General features: G+C 41.8%; 1 non-coding gene across 1 annotated transcript; it reads left to right on the top strand.

Annotated features, from left to right (window-relative positions):
• The first annotated feature begins 546 nt into the window (after positions 1 to 546).
• On the top strand, positions 547 to 640 carry trnar-ucu (transfer RNA arginine (anticodon UCU)). Its single transcript has 2 exons — positions 547 to 584; positions 605 to 640. It is a non-coding gene; the product is annotated as a tRNA-Arg (tRNA).
• The last annotated feature ends 4664 nt before the right edge of the window (positions 641 to 5304 follow it).

The following is a 5304-nucleotide window of genomic DNA, read 5'->3' as shown; positions in this document are numbered from 1 at the left end:
ATTTGTTCTGTGGGTTATAAATATATTTCGTATATCTGTTTTAGTGTTTATGTATTTTAATGCAACATAGTTATTTATAATAGTATTGTGGAGCATGTGTGTTTGATATAAATGTATTTTCTGTGTACATCTTTGCATCTTGTAAACACCTCGCAAATAAACGTAAATACAATTATAGCACCGAGATACTTAGAGATAAATTCATAATAACACATATATGAACACAAATAATTTGATTATCAATGTTTCACACAATTTAAGTTACAACTCACAGCTAGATGCACAAATATATATTATAAATTTCCCGCATGGACACCGAAATTCATTACAAATAACAATATATTACACAAAAATTAAAACACGTCTACGGCGAGAATCTATGGAGTCTCAATAACTGAAGGCTTCTTGCAGAGAGCCGGCATAGACACGATGGGTTGAAAAGCTTCCTTCTGTGTTGAATGATTCGATGATTCTTTGTCTTCTTCCTTGTGAGACAGGTAGGACAGGCAGCTGTATGATGGGAGCACAAAGACCACAGGACATGCAGCTCTAGTGGCGCAATCGGTTAGCGCGCGGTACTTCTATGACAGTACAGGCTTGGGAAATGCCGAGGTTGTGAGTTCGAGCCTCACCTGGAGCAGCCGAGGCTTTTGCATGTGATGTTTGTACCTTTCTAGTCTGAAGCCGTTTTCTCTTTATCCATTTCTCTTGTCTATTCCGCCATGTACCACGGTGCTTTCTGTCTCTCTCGTTGCAGTTATCTCAATGTGAATCTGTGGATTATATCTGAATGAATAGCCGTGCCTTTTGCCCACATGAAATAAATGAGGTGATCAAACAATTCTTCATCTGTCACTAGGGAGCGAATGAACCAACATTTATAAGAAGATATAGTTTATCGTAAATATAACATTCCCTCTTGAGTGATAGAGGTTCAATTCTGTACAAAACGAAACTATGATCACGACGGTTTCCAATAGCCGCCTTTTACTGTATTGTCGCAAGCGCTACCATTGTAGCTCAAGGAGTTTCATAATTAATAAACAAAGAAATCAAGCAATGAAACGGTAGAGATGGTTCTGAGAATGTGGAATGCCCTCGGCCAGACCAACATTTAAAACAAGGTTTAAAAACTGGCAGCTTGCAGGAGGAAGGGAAGAAAGGAAAGAGAGCCACAGAAAAGCCACGGGAGTTTCGGAAGCTAAGGGCGTTTTTCTCTGACCAGAGCATAGTTGCGCACGGCACGGATATTGTTGCTGTTAAATATGAATAAAATGCAACGTTTGTTTGCAGCTGTTTCCGTTTCTGTCCCTTTTACCTAATTCTTAATTCCATTTGCCTGCGATGATTCGATAAATCTTCGTATCCTTGCTGAACAAAAATCGATCAATGTGAAACTTAAAAATGTCAATTGACCCCAACGTCGATAGATCTTTAGGGGAGGAATTATAAGACAGGTGCGATAGGCAGCTCTATGATGGGAGCACAAATACCACACAGCATTCGCATCCAGCTCCAGCGATGGAATCGGATAGTGCGCAGTACTTATATGACAGTGTAAGCACCCAGGAAGGCCGAGGTTGTGATCTCGCGCCTCCCCTAATACAGCTGATGGCTTTGCTTGTGACATTTCGTCAGTAATCGAAGGTGCAATTGATGTATCCCCAAACCTTACCTCTATATTCACTGTTTTATTCCAGCACAAAATATTGCAACGGAGGATGAAAATTGTACATATTTGTGGGATGGAGTGGAGGCGTTTTGACATTTAATCAATAACTCTGATGTAAATAATAATGTGCCGGAAATACACTCGATTTCAAAGAGAAGATATGTAAACACATTGTTTATCTCGACATAATTCCTACACCACATTCAAAAGAAACAACTATTTCCTGAACATTTCGCTAAAAATGATGTGCTCCGTGTTGCAATGGCTCGTGCATTGGACTTCTCGCTGATTCTGATCTATAGAAACATTCAAACTTATCGATTCGAGTCCCATCAAAGTCCAAATGTAAATTAATAGAATGTTTACTGCACAGCAGGAGGCCATTCGTCCCATCGAGAGTGTGCTAGCTCTCAGCTAGTCCCACTCACCCGTCCTTTCCCCATAGCCCTGCAGGACAGGGTTGGCTGGTTCCGAGGCAGGAAATTAATTTTTTGCAGCAAACCACAACTGTCTGAGATAGCCGGTAGGTTTAATGTTTTGGGCCTGAAATCCACTCAGGTTTACCTGTTCGCCGCTACACTGTTTAAAGCTCCGTTCAGTGCTTGAATAACAAAGAGCTGTAGTTGCCGGACTGCATTTCCCTCTCTCAGAGCCTGAGAGATCCGCCAGGGCGGGAGGCACCTTTAAACTGTCGCCCAATTATCCTTTACGCTTTTACAACATTTCAAGAGAGCAAAAGAATTTCCCCTCAAGCTGCAATGATCTTTTCTGTTATTGTCTTCGCATGCTTCTTTCTATCTCTCCCTATCTCTGCCTCTTGTATTTCTCTGGTTTTCGCTGATTGACTTCTCAGGTTTAATGGACTGCCTGAGCTGATCTAACCAGCAACAAGGACAGCAATGGATAACGAAAGACGTGGACTATAGGACAGGAATGGTATAAATTAGGGGCAAATATCTTCACAGATATGTCCTTTCGCGCTCGCAGTGAAATAAAGCAGCACCGAATATAGTTATCTTAAGGTAGAGTGTGCCTTAAGTGGATGCCGACACAGACGACAATATAAAGCTATAAATGCTTCAAAATCTTATTTGATAATATAGGTCACGTAATCAAAACTAGTTTTGTGAAGACATTCCAATATTGTTGTGTTGGAATAGTCAGCAATGCTCGCACGGCAGTTGGATGCCAGTTGGAAAGCTGGCTGAAAGAACACGCAGAACAGTGACTTTCTGCTGAGCAGACCATGAGCCTCCTTCTTGAAAATAGTTCTTCAGTCCCGCTAAGAGGGGATTAAGCATCATGGGAGTTGAATGGGGCTGTGCCCACGTGTATAGCAGGAAATGTAAGGGGATTTTTCCCTTCCTTATCAAACAGAAATGACTCAGTTGCAGAATTTGCTCGCACCACTCGCAATTCGGCCCAAGGATGAGCCGAGCCAATCACGTGGAATTAATGCAATTCCTCCAGTCAGTAAATTCAGTTGGCATATCAAGAAAAATGTATGAAATGACCATGACTTAGTCAGTGAGCGCGCAGCATAATGGATAAGGTGTTTATTTAAGGTATGTACCATAATGGTACCAGGAAATTAAAGTTTTGATAAGATTTGGATTCAAAGCCTAATTTATGTAATATTCAGTCAAATGCTTGGAAGGTTTATCAGCAACAAACGCTTAACAATGTAAATTGACACAATCGATTTGCAGTCCATCGCGTTAACCTCTCGTCTGCCATCTAGCACAAGTCATCTATTCCATTTCAGGCTTTTTGCATCCATACAGAAATACGCTGCAACAAGTCCCTGTCACGACGTGTCCTGCCCGTGCACCCAGATCGATAATGTTGAAAATGTACAATCAGCTTCTGTAAGCAAACGGCCTTCAGTTACTACAGGATGCCTGTGAACTGTCTCCTCAAAAGATGAGGTGCGGGCCCCTTTTAATTGGACCAGACACCCTGGCCAAGCCGGTTTCAAAACCGACCAATATAGAAGTCTCTACAGTTAAATCACATTCGGAGTACTGTGTGCAATTCTCATCGCTATATTATAAAATAAACTAGCGAGGCACTGGATAGGGTGCAGAGAAGATGGTATACTATCAGGAAAAAATCGACAAGCTCAATTTATTGTGTCGTGAAATGAGAAGTCTGAGGGGTGAACTAATAGTGCTCCTTAATATCTTGAAAGGTTTTGATAGAGTAGATACAGAGTGGTTTCACTTGTGGGGAAAGTATGACACATAGATTAGTGGGAAAGCAGGTTGTGTATAGGGCACAGAGAGGCTGCAACGAGATTTAGATAGGTTAAGCGAATGGGTGAAGGTTTGGCAGATCGAATACAGTGTCGGAAAATGTGAAGTCATCCACCTTGAAAAATAAACAGTAAAAGGGAATATTATTTGAATGGGGAGAAATTACAACATGCTGCGGTGCAGAGGGACCTGGGGGTCCTTGTGCATGAATCCCAAAACGTTCGTTTGCAGATGCAGCAGGTAAGGCGAATGGAATGTTAGTCTTCATTGCGAGAGGGATGGAGTGCAAAAGCAGGGAGGTCCTGCTGCAACTGTAAAGGGTATTGTTGAGGCCGCACCTGGAATACTGCGTGCAGTTGCGTTCACCTTACTTAAGGAAGGATATACAGCTTTGGAGGGGGTATAGAGACGATTCACTGGGCTGATTCCGGAGAGGAGGAGATTACCTTATGATGAGAGATAGAATAGACTGGGTCTTTACTCGTTGGAGTTCAGAAGGATGAGCGGTGATCTTATAGAAACTTTTGAAATAATGAAAGGGATAGACAAGATAGAGGCAGAGAGGTTGTTTCCACTGGTTGGGGAGACTTGAACTAGGAGGCACAGCCTCAAAATACGGGGGAGCCAATTTAAAACCGAGTTGAGAAGGAATTTCTTCTCCCAGAAGGTTGTGAATCTGTGAAATTCTCTGCCGAGGGAAGCAGTTGAGCCTAGCTGATTCAATGTATTCAAATCACAGATAGATAGATTTTTAACCAATAAAGGAATTAAGGGTTATTGGCAGCGGGCAGGTAAGTGCAGCTGAGTCCACGGCCAGATCAGCCATGATCTTGTTGAGTGGCGGAGCAGGCTAGAGGGGCTATATGGCCTACTCCTGTTCCTAATTTTATGTCCCATGTTCTTATTACTAGAGACCATCAATATAAGAAAAATCAGCAACAAATCAAATTGGGAATTAAGAATAATCTTCTTTAGCCAGAGAGTGGTAAGGAAGTAGAACTCGCTACCACCAGACATGTTGAATCAAATATTATAGATGCATGTAAGTAGCGGTTAGATAAATATATGAAGGAGAATTGAATGGAGGGCTATGCTGTTAGTGCTGGATGTGGAAAGAGGGGAGGATGCTCTAGTGGACCACAAACGTCGATATTGACAGGTTGGACCGAATAGCCTGTTTTTGCATTGAATATCCTATGTAATCGTAAGAAGTCGACACCCATGGGTCCAATTCAAAAGTCAACTTCTCTCAACTTTCAGACCTAGAGGGAAAACACTGATTAATATTCCTGGCCTAGGGTGTTTCAAAAATATATCAAAATTGATGCTCTTTAAAACCAAACTTTGGGGCATCTGCCGTAAATTCTCTTTTATGTG

Source organism: Pristiophorus japonicus, unplaced genomic scaffold, assembly GCF_044704955.1.
Source record: "Pristiophorus japonicus isolate sPriJap1 unplaced genomic scaffold, sPriJap1.hap1 HAP1_SCAFFOLD_92, whole genome shotgun sequence".
Taxonomy (NCBI): domain Eukaryota; kingdom Metazoa; phylum Chordata; class Chondrichthyes; family Pristiophoridae; genus Pristiophorus; species Pristiophorus japonicus.
Note: the sequence above shows the minus strand (reverse complement) of the source record. Positions and strands in the feature narration are given on the sequence as shown.